The sequence below is a fragment of the Saccopteryx bilineata genome, chromosome 2, assembly GCF_036850765.1.
Source record: "Saccopteryx bilineata isolate mSacBil1 chromosome 2, mSacBil1_pri_phased_curated, whole genome shotgun sequence".
Lineage (NCBI taxonomy): Eukaryota > Metazoa > Chordata > Mammalia > Chiroptera > Emballonuridae > Saccopteryx > Saccopteryx bilineata.
Window position 1 is genome coordinate 273,484,889 of NC_089491.1, and position 15,683 is coordinate 273,500,571.

A 15,683-nucleotide genomic window follows, 5' to 3' on the forward strand; every position below is an offset into this window, starting at 1 on the left:
CAGCCGGGAAGACTTGCCTGGAGGTGACTTGATGGCTCAGGAATGAAATAACCTGAAGTCTCACTCAGTCAACACGTCTGTGAGTTGATGTTGCTTATGGGCTGGAAGCTCAGCTGAAACTATCAGCTGGAACACATACCTGTGGCTCCTCTATGTGGCTGCTTGGGCTTCCTTACAGTATGGTGGCTGGTTTCTAAGCGCAAGTATCCAAAGGGAACCAAGTGGAAGCTGCATCCTTGTATGACTCCCCCCCACCTTAGAAGTAACATAGTAGCACTTCCACCAGTATTAGAATTCCCAATGTTTAGTTAGAAATATGGCCATCTGAAAAAACAAACAAGCAAAGAAAATACATTTCCCAGCCTCCCTTGCAGCTAGGTATGGTGAAGTGATTACATTCTAGCCAATACAACTCAAGCAGAAAAAATTTATGTGTAATTTTCAAAGAATATCTTTAAAGGAACAGGGCAATCTGATGTCCCTTCTTTGTTGGCTGGAATGAGGAGTTGATGGCTGGAGCTTAAGCAGTTGTTTTGAATCTTGAGGAAGAAGCCCAGTGTAAAGAATGGTTGTGCACTCATTGATTCCTTCTTGTACAATCCCTGACTGGGGATCAAACTTGTACCCTTGGTGTGGTGGGACAACGCTTTATCCACTGAACCATCCAGCCAGGGCCTGGGGGAAAATATATATATATATATTTAGATTTTATTTATTCATTTTTAGAGAGAGAAGAGAGAGAGAAAGGGGAAGAGGAGCAGGAAACATCAACTCCCATATGTGCCTTGACCAGGCAAGCCCAGGGTTTCAAACCGGCGACCTTAGTGTTCCAGGTCGGCACTTTATCCACTGGGCCACCACAGGTCATGCTGGAATATTTTTCATATGAATATCTTAGAGTATAAAATTTTGCAAGTTACCAGGGTAAATCCTCTCCAATTAATCTTACTGCTATGACCCTGGCTTAGATATGTATGCTTTGGCATTTGCACTTGGTGCTGCTGCTTCTCTGAAAAAATAAATCTTCATTTTCTAGATCCCCTTATGAAGCACCTAACAGAACTACTCTAGAAGAGAGACAGGATGGGTGCTCGGGGTCCTGAAGAAGTCACCACCTGATGCGCCCTCTTCCTGGGCTGGGGACAGAACAGCCATGTCCTGAACTGGAGCCCTGCCTTCCTGGGGCTTGGCCTGGGTTGCTCTGGAGACATTGCCCCCATCCCGACCAACATAGAATGTCACCTTATAGAAAGTGGCCCAATGCAGGACACACAACACCTAGGGAAAGCGCTTCTCTGGGCTGGCACCAGAGATCTGTCAGCTCCAATCACTTCCAGACCCAGGCCAGCCGGGACAGTTTCAGCTACGCCATGTTCATTCCTGTCCCCTCCGCCAACACCACTTCCGCTAGCCTCTCTCCTATATATGAGTCCCCGGAGGTCCAGATCAATACCCCAGGGTGCCTGCCAGCCCCGGAGAGCACAGAAGCAGAACACCATCTCTCCCAGTTCAACTGAGAACCCGAGCAACCCCCCTTCTGCTTCACCTGGCTCTGCCGGCCCCTTCTTCTTTTTTATCTTCAAAGGACAGCGCAGCAAATTAGACCAACCCTGGATAACTCCACCAGGGACGTGAAAAGGCACTGAGAGCAGCAGGTACTACACCTAAGCTCAGTACCACCTTTCAACCAACCGTACGCAATTTCAGAAACATTTCTTCCTGCCGGGGCACCGGGGCGGATCTCACTGTCCCCCTCGGGGCCCTCTCCCACCACCGTCCACATTACCTGGCCCATGGAGAAGTGTCTTCAATGAACCTACGGAGGCTGACATCTTGGGATTGGAGCCTCCCTCGCTTTGGCTTGGAATTCCTTATGAACCCGTCAACCCAAACCCCAGAAAATCAGGCCCAGTGAAAGAAAGAGAGAGAGAGAGAGAAAGAGAGAGAGAGAAAGAAAGAAAGGAAGGAAGGAAGGAAGGAAGGAAGGAAGGAAGGAAGGAAGGAAGGAAGAAGAAAAAAAAATGCAGCTTTGTTCCCCCTCTGGAGCATTGTGCATCTTTCAAAGGAAATAAATAAAAAAATTTTTTTAAATAAAGCAGCCTCCATAATGAAAATCAGAAAGATTCATGCAAAACAGGAATTTCACGCCATCAATAACCGGCTTTTGGGTGTCACCCCCGCCCCCCGGATCTTTCAGTGGTCTGTTTGAACTGGAGCTGGCGTGTATTTTTAGAAACGTGTCAGGCTTTGTTTTGTTCTGTTTTCTCCCTCAATGGGCTTAAACTGCTTATGCAATCATGAGTCCGGCTCCAACTCGGGCAGCCGGCGTTGACAAGGTCCAAGCGAGCGCTTTCTGCAACAGTAGCTCAAAGCAAACCGTGCTTGATCTTCGGAAGCTGTTGGAACTTACAGGGACATTGTCACAGCAACATGACCTCAGAAAAGGAGACATTTACATCAGGGAAGCAGGTTCCCAAGTCTAATCATCTTCCGGCATTCCTCTTTTATTTCACTTTATTTTTTCAGTCTCAGGCCTGGGTATTTGCAGATAGCTGTGCTACTATAGCAGTCATGAGCCACCTGTGAACCTTTCCATGTAAAATAAATAATAAGAGATGTTAAAATTCCGTCCCTCGGTTGCGCCGGGCGCATTTCAAGGGCCCCCGGCCGCCTTTGGCGGGTGGCTACCGTATCATCGGACGCCACAAATATGGAGTAATGAGATAACGTGGTGTTGTTCAACTTGGCAAAATCAAACTTGTGACTTTGAACACCCAGGTTTGGCAAGGGTGCAGGAAAACGGGACCCTAGATACACAACGAGGGGGAAATAGAGACGTTTCTGGATCATTTGGTGAAACAGCAAAATGTTGGAATGTTTCCTCGCTCTGGTACCGCATCTGGAAACGCGTTGTAAGGCATGGACATCGCTGCGCACAAAGATTTCTCCCTAAGAGTTGTTCCAAACCAGAGGAAGCAACCCAGGGTGCGCAGCAGTTAGTGACTGGTTGTGCGCCTGACACGCGTTTTCGTGATGAACGGCACTAGGGAGCCATTAGGATGATACAAGATACGGGAACATGTTCCCAATACTGTAACAAAGACACCATATCGCATTCAATTTGAATCTATCAAAAATGTGTCCTGCCTGACCAGGCAGTGGTACAGTGGATAGAGCGTTGGACTGGGATGCGGAGGACCCAGGTTCCAGACCCCGAGGTCTCCAGCTTGAGCGCGGGCTCATCTGGCTTGAGCAAAAGCTCACCAGCTTGGACCCAAGGTCGCTGACTCGAGCAAGGGGTTCCTCCGTCTGCTGAAGGCCCGCGGCCAAGGCACATATGAGAAAGCAATCAATGAACAACTAAGGTGTTGCAAAGAAAAACTGATGATTGATGCTTCTCATCTCTCTCCGTTCCTGTCTGTCTGTCCCTGTCTATCCCTCTCTCTGACTCTCTCTCTGTCTCTGTAAAAAAAAAAAAAAAAAAAAAAAAAAGTGTCCTTAGAGACTCTCAGGGGAATACTTCCATCTCAATTCATAATCATTTCAAAATAAATCAATACTAAAGGAGCCCCAGCCCCCGCCCGGCTGCCTTCACGTTGTCCTGACGATGAAACAGCAGCAGCAGGGCGGTTCTGTTGGGACCCTGAGGCGGAAGGACAGTATTCCTTAAAGGTGGGCTAAAAAATTTTAAAATTTTTTAATGGTTTTTGAAAATAAAAATGAAAATAAAGAAATTTGTTTTTACCGGAAAGAAATCTCTTTTCTTGTTTACTCATCATGTGTAAACGTGCAAGGGGTCGGAACTCTGTGGAAAGAGGCTCTCCTAAGATCCACCTCCTACTAAAAAGTCTGTAAATGATATTTTAAAATGGAGTGATGCACACCATTTAATTACGAACCTCTCGGGAAGATCATCTGGGTACCACTTTTTCTTTTCCTGCCGTTCCATATTTTTTCAATGTGTTATTTCTAAGTATCATTTTCACAATCAGAGAAAAACCAATAGCATTTTTCTTTCTTTGTGTTTTTTGTTTTTCTGTGATAGAGACAGAGACAGACAGAGAGAGGGACAGATAGGAACAGACAGACAGGGAGAGAGATGAGAAGCATCAATTCTTTGTTGCGGCTCCTTAGTTGTTCATTGATTATATTCTCATATGTGCTTTGACCGTGGGCCTTCAGCAGACTGAGTAACTCCTTGCTCGAGCCAGCGACCTTGAGCTTCAAGCCAGCAACCATGGGGTCATGTCTATGATCCCATGCTCAAGCCAGGGACCCCGCCCTCAAGCTGGATGAGCCTGCACTCAAACCGGCAACCTCAGGGTTTTGAATCTGGGTCCTCTGCATGCCCATCTGACACTCTACTGCGCCACCGCCTCGTCAGGCTCTTTCTGTTTTTAAAGGATGAAAATACTCTATAAAATAATAAATCAAAACTTTTTGAACACAACTAGGAAATCTTTTAACTCAAACAAGTGTTTTCCTGCAAAGTAATGACCTTGGGTTGTTTCAGCTTATTCTAGCAAGGGCACTGCTGTTAATACTTTCTTTAAAAATTCCTTTTCAAGACAGCCTGTGCATTACATGTGAGAATCAATCTTACAGAACTATACCTGCTTTAATAACAGCGTCATTAACAAGATAAATGACCAGATGTCGGTCACTGTGCCCACCCCAAGCGCTGAATTACTCTGGGCTATTTACAAAACCTGGGACCACCTTCACAGGCGTTGAGGATTTGTCGGAATTGGAGATTTTCCTCAAGAACAGAGAAAAGGTTTCGAACATCGCTCTAGGGGAAAGATTCGTTTTCTTTCCTTCTCTTACCCCTTGACCCTTTCACTGCCTACGGAGAGCACAAGCTTGTAAGGAAACGTCAAGTGTTCACGGGCCCCCTGCTCCACAGGAGTAACCTGTTTTTTCGCTGTCTACATTGCAGAGTTGAAATCCTCTCTTCCGAATGTCAAAAGCTGCCAGGAGCTGCTCCATCATCATTAAAGCTCTGTGGAGTTTACCGATGGAAACCTGCTGAAATCTGAAATGAGCTGCTTAGGGGCTTGAGCAAGGGACCTTAGCCAAAGGCTGTGGATACAGGGACAGAGGTCCCTTCCTGCACACACGCACATACATGTGCATGCACGTGCTGGGATGCTGCCAGTGCGCAGGCTGCCCCAACCAGGATTCACTCGCAAGCCCTGTCTGGGGCTGATGCTCTGCCCATCTGGGGCCGCTGCTACGTTGCTCAACAACTGAGCTATTTTAGTGCCTGAGGAGAGGCCATGGAACCATCCTCAGCGCCCAGGGCCAACTTGCTCAAACCATTTGAGCCATGGCTGAGGGAGAAGAAGAGAGAGAGAGGGAGGGAGAGAGAAAATGGGGAGGGGTGGAGAAGCAGATGGTCACTTCTCCTGTATGCCCTGACCAGGAATCGATCCTGGACTTTCACACGCCGGGCCGATGCTCTACTGCTGAGCCAACCAGCCAGGGCTCAGCAACTGTTGACCTGTCCAAGTGGTAAAAAAGAAATTCAGCTTGTTCCTCAGTGCCAGACCTTACTCCACCCCAAGATTCATAAAATATGCAAAAACCTACTGAGAGGAGATGAGCTCAGATATGGGCGTCCTAGTTTCTTTTCTCTGGATTTTTGTCTTAGTTTGACTGATTTTATATACTTCTACACTGCGAAGCAATACAACAGTAACAATAATGTAATAAGGCAACAATAACCTGACCATCCCATAAACAGCTAATTTTATTTTTGACGTGTTCTTTCACTTGTTATGGAAAATGAAAGTAGACATGATTTTTTTTGTCATCACATATTTTGACTTGGCATGGCAAACCTTTCCCTGCGCTAAAAATTGGCCTCCAACTTGACTTTGCATGGCTCTATAATATATCATCATATCGCGGGACCATGAATTATGCAAACATTCTCCTCACGCTGGGCGTGTGCATGGCTTCCGAGCTTTGACTTTTACAGGGAGTGTTGTGTTCAACATTGGTATATGTACATATTTTGTTTCTGTTGAGTAAATTGAGTTTTGTTTTGCTTTGTTTTGTTTTTTTCAGAGACAGAGAGTCAGAGAGAGGGATAGATAGGGAGACAGACAGACAGGAACAGAGAGATGAGAAGCATCAATCGTTAGTTTTTTATTGCGCATTGCAACACCTTAATTGTTCATTGATTGCTTTCTCATACGTGCCTTGGCCGCGGGCCTTCAGCAGACAGAGTAACCCCTTGCTCAAGCCAGTGACCTTGGGTCCAAGCTGGTGAGCTTTTGCTCAAACCAGATGAGCCCTCACTCAAGCTGGCGACCTCAGGGTCTCAAACCTGGGTCTTCCGCATCCCAGTCCGACTCTCTATCCACTGCACCACATCCTGGTCAGGCTAAATTGAGTTTTTGAAGGCAAATTTTACATCAAAATTATGAACATTCGAAACAGCCTTCTTTGTGTGGTTTAAGCCTGGCAAATCTGTATTTCTGTGCAGTCTTTGTTGGTTTTTGTTTTTATTTTTATTTTTATTGATTTTACAGGGTTGGGGGAGTGAGAAGTATCAACTCGTAGCTGTTTCACTTTAGTTGTTCATTGCTTGTTTGTCGTATGTGCCCTGACCTGGCAAGCCCGGGGTTTGGATCCGGCAACCTCAGCATTCCAGGCTGATGCTCTATCCACTGCACCACCACAGGCCAGGCTGAGGTAAATTTATTGGGTTTTTAAAATTTTGTTTATTCATGAACTTGTGGAGTTCTTAATACACTCTGCTTTTATTAATTTGTCCCTGTATTGCTACTTGTTTTCATTCATTTTCCTTATAAACTATAACCTTTTAATAATAGCCGATTGTTATCTTCATGAATATTTTGCTGTCTACATCATATTGTTGAATTAACTCCGCTCCTTTTATATAAATTTGATTGAAAATCTTCTGCAACACAGACAACAGTATGGTGATTGCAAGAGGGGGAGGGGGAGGGGAGGTGGGAGAGGGCCGACGGGCCAATGGTGACGGACGGAGACTCGACCTGGGGTGGTGAACACACAGTGCCATATATGGATGATGTGCTCTAGAGTGGCACCCCTGAAACCTATATAATTTCATTAACCAATGTCACCCCCTCCCCCTCAACAAACAATGAAAAACATTAAAAAAAAAAAAAGGGCCCTGGCCGGTTGGCTCAGCGGTAGGGCGTCGGCCTAGCGTGCGGAGGACCCGGGTTCGATTCCCAGCCAGGGCACACAGGAGAAGCACCCATTTGCTTCTCCACCCCTCCACCGCACCTTCCTCTCTGTCTCTCTCTTCCCCTCCCGCAGCCAAGGCTCCATTGGAGCAAAAATGACCCGGGCGCTAGGGATGGCTCTGTGGCCTCTGCCTCAGGCGCTAGAGTGGCTCTGGTCGCAACATGGCGACGCCCAGGAGGGGCAGAGCATCGCCCCCTGGTGGGCAGAGCGTCGCCCCTGGTGGGCGTGCCGGGTGGATCCCGGTCGGGCGCATGCGGGAGTCTGTCTGACTGTCTCTCCCTGTTTCCAGCTTCAGAAAAATGCAAAAGAAAATGCAAAAAAAAAAAAAAAAGGAGGAAAATCTTTTGCCATTATTTTCTGCCTGTCTGTGTCTATTGGCTTTTCATACGCCTTGTATAAATGTCCGTGCAAGACCCCCTGCCTGTCAGCGGGTGGATCTGGACTCTTGATATTTATTGTTATACCGGTTTTGCTTTTCTCGTTGGTTCCTTGATTTCGCTGTCTGTCAGGCGCCATCGAGCTCACGTGTCTAGAATATTTTGTTTTCACTTATATATCTAATAGTGTGTTTAAAGGGCACACACCTGCGTCTGGGCGTCCACCATGACAAGTGAGCTCCCCCCTATTTTTTACTTCTCTGCTTTTCCCACTGTTGGTTCAGGCCTTGGTGCTTTTTTTTCCTTTTTTTTTTTGAGTCTACTAAGTCAGTTATTACTCAGTGATCTGCCTCTCAGCTTCTAATATTTTCTTGCAGTTGTTCTTGTCCACCTCCCCTTTAAAAAAACAAAAATCAAAAATTTTTAAAAACTGCCTTTTTTGTAATGTTCATCAGGTTTGGAGAGGAAACAAACTTAGATGCTTATGCTCCATCAACCATTTTAACCCAAAAGCTCTCATTCCAAGTGATGTTATTTATTTTTGTCTAAGATATTCTGGTCTTCATAGATACTCTTCCAACACAGCAAGAGATTTTTTCAAACTCTCTCCTTCTTTCTTGTCCATGCCTCCTCCACTGATGCCTGATGCAATGCGACTTGTGACAGCAGATTTTTGTGAACGTCTGCCAGGGTGACAGTATCCTTCCGATACCATCGCATTCAAATAACGTCATCTCGGGCCACTTTCTTAATTGTCACCTGGATGTCTAGAGGACTAACTTCTGGCCCTGGTCACTGCAGTAGGAGAATCTTCAGAGAAAGCTGGCATCAGATCTTTATTTGTTTGTTTTTATTCAGTGAGAGGAGGGGAGGCAGAGACAGACTCCTGCATGCACCCCGACTGGGATCTACCTGGCATGCCCACTAGGGGGCGATGCTCTGTTGCTTAGCAACCTTGCTCTTCTTAGTGCCTGAGGCAGAGGCCATGGAGCCATCCTCAGCGTCTGGGGCCAACTCGCTCCTATTGAGTCATGGCTGCAGGAGGGGAATAGAGAGAGAGAGAGAGAGAGAAGCAAGAGAGGAGGGGTGGAGAAGCAAATAAGCACTTTTTCTGTGTGCTCTGTTGGGGAATTGAACCTAGGACATCCACACACTGGGCCGACACTCTACCACTGAGCCAACCGACTGGTGCTTGGCATCAGATCTTTTAAAAAAAAATCAATCTTTTCTCCTTGGGAGGGTGTCACTTTAACATCTTGTCACCTGTGTTCATTTCTTTCTCAACCTTTGCTCACGCTTTTAAGATCTGTTTTATTGATTCTCTGCGTTTTTGGTCCCATGCGTTCATTGCTTTCTGAAATGATGTGAGTTTCTTGGTTTGGGAATTCTAACCCAGCCTGCTCCTTGTCCCACTGTGATCATGTCCCTGTTCATCGCAGTGGTAACGATTCTGCATCCAAGACATGTGAGACAGGAACAGGGCCTGCTACATACCAGTCAGAGCTCCAGGAAGGACTGTGTAGTAAAGTTCATGGGTAGGATTGGCCTCTGTGCTTTTTATTGGTCCTTTCACTTCTTTGTTTTCTTTTTTCTTTCCTTAAAGAACCTTTTCTTTAGGATCAGCTTCCCCACCCCCTCCACGAGGTCGGATTTCCTTACAATTATTGGGCTAATCCCACAAGACCAGCGTCCCAAGGGCCCACCTTAGACTCGAACTCATTCAATGGCAGGTCACTGGCAGGTCCAGCATTGGGAGGGAGTTTGCTGGGGTGTTGCCTAGCTCCACCCATGCCCACTGTGCCAACCTGAGATCCGGAAAGCCCACCCTGGAAAGCCCACCCTGCGGGGCAGTGGGAGGGCTCTCTTCTTCCTCGCTGTTGAAGGTTTGGAACCCGAGAAGGTTTGAACACAGCAAAGGTGATGAGCAGGACCACCCTCGGTGGAGGACGGGGCAGCAAGCCTGCTGGGCCTCCAGAGATTTGCAACACTACAGATTTCTTCGTCCCTAATTACCTCATTTAGGTACATGAGCATGATCTCACCTCAAGATCCTTAATGTGGTTCCATCGGCAAAGACCCTTTTTCCAAAATAAGGCATTGATGTATCTTTTGAGGGACCACCGTGACATCCTGCAACCAACCAGTTTGACAGCTGCTCTCTCTCTCTCTCTGGGTCTTCTTCCTGTGATCAGCCCTCCCACCCCTACCCGCTAATTTTTTTTTTTAAGACAGGGGTAAGGATCTCCTTCATGGGATCAAGAAGCAATAGTCCATCTCCAGAAGGGATTAAGAAGTACAAGTTGGTGGCTACAGAACAGTCACGGGGGTGTAAAGTACAGCACAGGGAAGGCAGTCAGTAACATTCTAACGAACCATGGTGTCCGCTGGGTGCGAACTGTATCGGGACAATCACCTACTAAGTTACATAATGTCTAACCACTGGGGGGAGGGAAACACCTGAAGCTAATATAATAATGTATGTCACCTGTAATTGAAAAATTTTTAAATGATATAAAAAAAAAAAAGAATTCACCTCCAGGTAGTTGCCCCTGCAAAACAGGTGTGAGCCTTTGTCATCCCCAATAACTCTGGCTTTCTGAGGATTTTCCCGAAAATGTCCTTTCTTCTCTTGTCATTTCTGGAGCAGTAGTGGATGGAGAAGTAGGTGGAGCACCGCCACGTGTCCCTGTTCCCCACCACCACCGTCTGTCTCGCCCCCAGGAGCCTACTTCTGCTACAGTGCCTCTAGGCAATACTCTGACCGTGGCTTATTAAAGAAAGAAGAAATTGCGACCCAGAAGTTTCTCTGGATTGTCAGGTAGCGCTGTCCGAACTCAGTCAGAATGGTTCACAGAAATGAAAGAGGGTCAGAAACATATGGAATACATTCTGTTAAAAGTAAACACCGGTTGCAGGAAGAGCGGATTGGAATGGGACCCTGGGGCCGTGAGTTTTTGGTTTCTGCTAGGACCCAAGCTATATACCTCAGGGTTAGAACTAAATTTCGACAGACTCCCTCCCCAGGGCTCAGGGGGGGGGGGGGGGGGGGACGGCGGTTCATCACTCAAATTCTGGCATCAGCCTTCTTGGGTTCAGATTCCAGTCCTGTCCTTTGCCAACTGTGTGGGCGCCTTCCTCATTTACATCTCGTGGGGAAGTGGGTATCACCTTCCCTGTGTCCGTGGGGATGTGCTGGGTCATGCTCCCACAACAGACGACCCTGAAAACCTCACTGGCCGACAACAAAGGGTGCTTTCCTCACTCTCACTCCACGTCCCCCCTGAAGGCAGCGAGTGTCACCCCACCCCCTCCACGTCAGGGCCAGGCTGATGGAGCTTCTGTCTGGGGCATAATTACTGGCCTCCGGACAGAGGGAAAGACTTTGGGACAAAGTTGCCTCTGGCTGTCTACCAGGAAGTGAAATGCACCCCTGATGCTCCCATTTCATTGGCTGACATGTGTCACATGCCACAGCTAAATTCAATAAGCTGAGAATGGATCACTCTTCCACAGGGGTGAAGGGGCAGTGAGGGTTGGGGATGGGGGGCACATGCAGCTGGACGGCGGTACACTCTCCTGCTGACCTTGTGACCTGTTGTCGGATCTCATGGGCTGAGAGTGTATGTGCGGCACTCCATATGTGCACCTACAGCCTGGTGCGTAATTAGTGCTCACCATGTGGTATTACACTGGGGTCGGGACACTGCACCTGGCCCCCTCCAGTTCGCCCTCCATTACTGACCGGGGCCCTTGTAAGGGCCCTGAGTGTTTTCTTTCTTCCCACCTGAAAGAAGAGGAGAAGGGGGAAACTGTCCCTTTGGTGAACCCGGTGGCTTCCTATAGTGGCCGGCTGGAACGGGGCTCTGACCAGCTCTGCTGTGGTTGTTGTTGTTTTTAAATTGTCCAGGGGTCTCTTGGATGAAGGTGATGGGGTGGGTGTTTATCCCTCTTCCCTGTTATGCATTTCTTTAAAAAAAACCCAGACTCCCCTTTCATTCTTTGAGATTCAGCATCTAGCACAGTATCAGAAATACAGTAGATCCATGGTCCCCAACCTTTTTTGGGCCACGGACCGGTTTAATGTCAGAAAATATTTTCACAGACCGGCCTTTAGGGTGGGATGGATAAATGTATCACATGACTGAGACAAGCGTCAAGAGTGAGTCTTAGGCCCTGGCCGGTTGGCTCAGTGGTAGAGCATCGGCCTGGCATGCAGAATTCCTGGGTTCGATTCCCGGCCAGGGCACACAGGAGAAGCGCCCATCTGCTTCTCCACCCCTCCCCCTCTCCTTCCTCTCCGTCTCTCTTTCCCTCCCGCAGCGAGGCTCCTTTGGAGCAAGGATGGCCCGGGCGCTGGGGATGGCTCCTTGGCCTCTGCCCCAGGTGCTGGAGTGGTTCTGGTCGCAACAGAGTGATGCCCCAGAGGGGCAGAGCATCGTCCCCTGGTGGGCAGAGTGCCGCCCCCTGGTGGGCGTGCCGGGTGGATCCCGGTCGGGCGCATGCGGGAGTCTGTCTGACTGTCTCTCCCCGTTTCCAGCTTCAGAAAAACACACACACAAAAAAAGTGAGTCTTAGATGGATGTAACAGAGGGAATCTGGTCATTTTTTAAAAATAAAACATCGTTCAGACTTAAATATAAATAAAACGGAAATAATGTAAGTTATTTATTCTTTCTCTGTGGACCGGTACCAAATGGCCCAAGGACCGGTACCGGTCCGTGGCCTGGGGGTTGGGGACCACTGCAGTAGATGATTGATCAGGGCTTGTGAGATGAATGTATGAGTGGATAACAGCCTCAGCTAGCTCTCTTGAAAAAAAAAAAAGGCCTTGGTTTGTAGCATCTGCCAGTTTCTGTGGTGTAAATACTGTCCCCTGGCTGATTGTAAGCTACTGAGATATCACTGAATGTGGCATTGGGAAGAGGGACAGGGATATCTCCAGGGAGCTCTGGGAGCCAGCTTTGTCACACCACTGAGTCCCCTCTGGAATACCCTTAATGTCTGTCAAGGAAGAACCAGTTCACGCCATCAAAAAGCAATCCATTCCATTTTTTTTTTGAACTGTTCTCATTATCACCAAACTTTTATATTAAATAACTGGTTGATGTCTTCCCTGGAGAAGAAAACTAGAAGGTATGTAGACTAATTTGCTGTGTGACCTTCAACAATTCCTTCACCCTCTCTGGGCTCCCAAGGCACTTGAATGACGAGATCCGTGAAAGTTGCGCAGGTCCAGGTTGACCCGGATGATAAATGCAGCCCGCCGGATGGCGGTTTGCGGTTTGGTCCCGGCCACGTGCCTGGCCTGGTTTAAGGAGGACCTCCTGGCATGGTGCTTTCTCCTAAGCACCTCCGTCATCATCACCAGCCAGATTGACAAACGTGCTTAAAAATCCTTCTACAGAAATTGCAAAACAGCCCAGAGACCGAGCAGCAGGTAACCAAGAAAAACAAAAGAGAAAAATAATAATTGCCTTATTCTAGAAAGTTCAAACATGGGCCAGAGCCTGTTCATACGATTTTAGGGCAATGAAAGGAATGGAAAATTTCACTTGCTCACATCTTTTCATGAAAGCCCTCCCGGCGCCATTGTTGTCTCTGGGACTGGGGGTGGGGGTGGGGAGGGGCTCGCCCCGCTATAGAACACATGTGGAAATCACAGGCAGCCCTCGCTGGCCTCCTAACCTCCACATATTACTGATGACAGTTGGATTCCATCTATGGTCCCTGCAGGGGCTGGACACACATGCTGGCCCTCCAGTCTGTGTCGGATGCTGGTGAAATGCAGGGAGGTGGCAAACTCCCTGCCTTGTGAGGGGGGACTTGATTCTCCCTGGGGAGTCTGTCTGTAACCATGGGAATGAGTGTTAGGCTTCACTGGAGAGAGCTGGGGTCCCTAGTCCCCAGGGAGTGAATGAACTCCCAAGAGCTGTGAGTGCCCTCATGAACTTCTATTCAGGGATCTCTATTGTCAAGGTGCCTTCATCCTTTCCCTCTCATCTGTTGCTCCAGACATCAGTCCCTGGGCTGTGGGCTGTCTGACAGGCCCATGCCCACCCCTGCTGCTCTCAGGAGTCGTCTAAGACCCTCCCCTTTGTCACACACCCCCCAACATCTAATGCATCAGTAAACCTGGAAAATTCTTTCTGTCTCATGTCTCCATCTCTCCGGCTCCTACCAGAGTAACAAGTGAGGAGGGACAGGGCTTCTGTTCCACTGTGACACCCAAGGAAATCAGGCTTCTTACCCATCTATATCATGCACAAGTCGAGCTATGATTTTTTCACAAGAAAGCAGCTTTGGATGAACTAGCAAGTGCTCGATTTCAACCCTTAGCACCATGCTGACTGGGATTTGAAAATGAACTTGCAAATTATTTTTCTCCACCCAGGGGGACTTAACAAACAGAAGCATTGCTCCTGAAAGCCACCGTCATCGTTCACCTGGGCAGCTGTGACAGCCTCTGAATGGGTCTCCCCATGTCCTCTCTTGCTCGCACAATTCATTTGTTCTCCCTCCAACCTCTAGAGCAGGGGTCCCCAAACTACGGCCCCCCAAGGCCATTTATCCGGCCCCCACTGCACTTCTGGAAGGGGCACCGGTGGTCAGTGAAAGGAGCATAATTCCCATTGAAATACTGGTCAGTTTGTTGATTTAAATTTACTTGTTCTTTATTTTAAATATTGTATTTGTTCCCGTTTTGGTTTTTTACTTTAAAATAAGATATGTGCATTGTGCACAGGGATTTGTTCATAGTTTTTTTTATAGTCCGGCCCTCCAACGGTCTGAGGGACAATGAACTGGCCCCCTGTGTAAAAAGTTTGGGGACCCCTGCTCTAGAGTGTCCTTCAAATGACATAAATCAGAATGAAAAGGAGGCCAGGTAGCCAGGGGGTCCTAGGGGCGTGGGGTGCAGTCACCCAAACGATCTGCCTCACACCCCTCCCCCTCCCCTTCTTTCTCACTCTCTCTCTCCCTTTCCTGCAGTCATGACTCAATTGGTTAGAACTCATCAGCCCCAGGTACTGAGGGTGGCTCCATGGCCTTACTTCAGGCACTAAAATAACTTGGTTGCTGAGCAATGGAGCAGCAGCCCCAGATGGGCAGAGCATCACCCCCTAGAAGCCTTGACAGGTAAACCCAGTCGAGTTGCTTGTGGGAGTCTGACTCTCTGCCTCCCCACCTCTCACTTAATGAAAAAATAGAAAAAACTTGCACTTCTACCAAGTTCCCAGGAGCTGCTGCTGGGCCCGGGACCACAGTCCGAGAACGGAGGATCTGATTCTAACTCATAAACACCAACGGTTTGCATTCGGGACTGTTTCTCAATCTTCTCCGCTGAATTTATTTATTTATTCTTTTAAGGCAGTTTTTTGGATAAAAGAGCAGCCGCCTTGGGAGTATCTAATGGAATTGCTGGGGCTAATTCCTTCCCTGGGAGGGAGAATGGAGATGTCACAGAACAGGACAGCCAGGTGGGACCTGTATCCCGGGTGAGCCAGGGAGAGTGCCACCTCTAGCCCCGCCTCCTTGGTGAGTGACACCCCACAGGCAGCCTGACAGGGCCTCTTCTTGCAAGGGCTCATTAGCGAGCCCAGTGATGGGTCTCGCCTAGCCCCAGGTCTGGGACACGTCCCAGCAAAACTCTGCAGACGTGGGAGCCTGTCACAGGTCTGGTTAATTATGCTGCCGGTTGAAGGAACATAATTGTCCCTGCAAAGTGGGAAAATGATGGGTTAGCAGGCTGGCAGAGGTAGCCTGGGTGAGCTGTCAGGCCACGCGCGAGTGGCTCTTTCATTGAAAACGGTCTCTGGGCTGCTTTGCTGGGTCCACGTCCTCTTTCAGAAGCATCGTGTCATTCCGCTGGGACACCGATGCCACCTGAGGAGACGATGTTAGGAATAAAGCGGGCTTGTCTCAGCCCACCGACGGCAGCAAATGTCAGGGAGAGTAATGAGCCCTTCCAGGAGACGGATTTGCTTTCGTTTCTAATCCCAGAGCTGGTTGTAAGAAATGAAATGCCTGTTTGTTTTGCTCTAGGTGTGTGTTTGAATTGATGCC

General features: G+C 48.2%; 1 protein-coding gene across 1 annotated transcript in view; it reads left to right on the forward strand.

Moving 5' to 3' along the window:
- ZNF664 (zinc finger protein 664) overlaps positions 1-3,922 on the forward strand; it is a 110,439-nt gene extending 106,517 nt beyond the window's left edge. The window contains exon 5 of the mRNA XM_066260786.1: positions 1,037-3,922. The gene's annotated coding sequence lies outside the window, so the exon portion shown is untranslated. The remainder of the gene's footprint in view (positions 1-1,036) is intronic.
- The last annotated feature ends 11,761 nt before the right edge of the window (positions 3,923-15,683 follow it).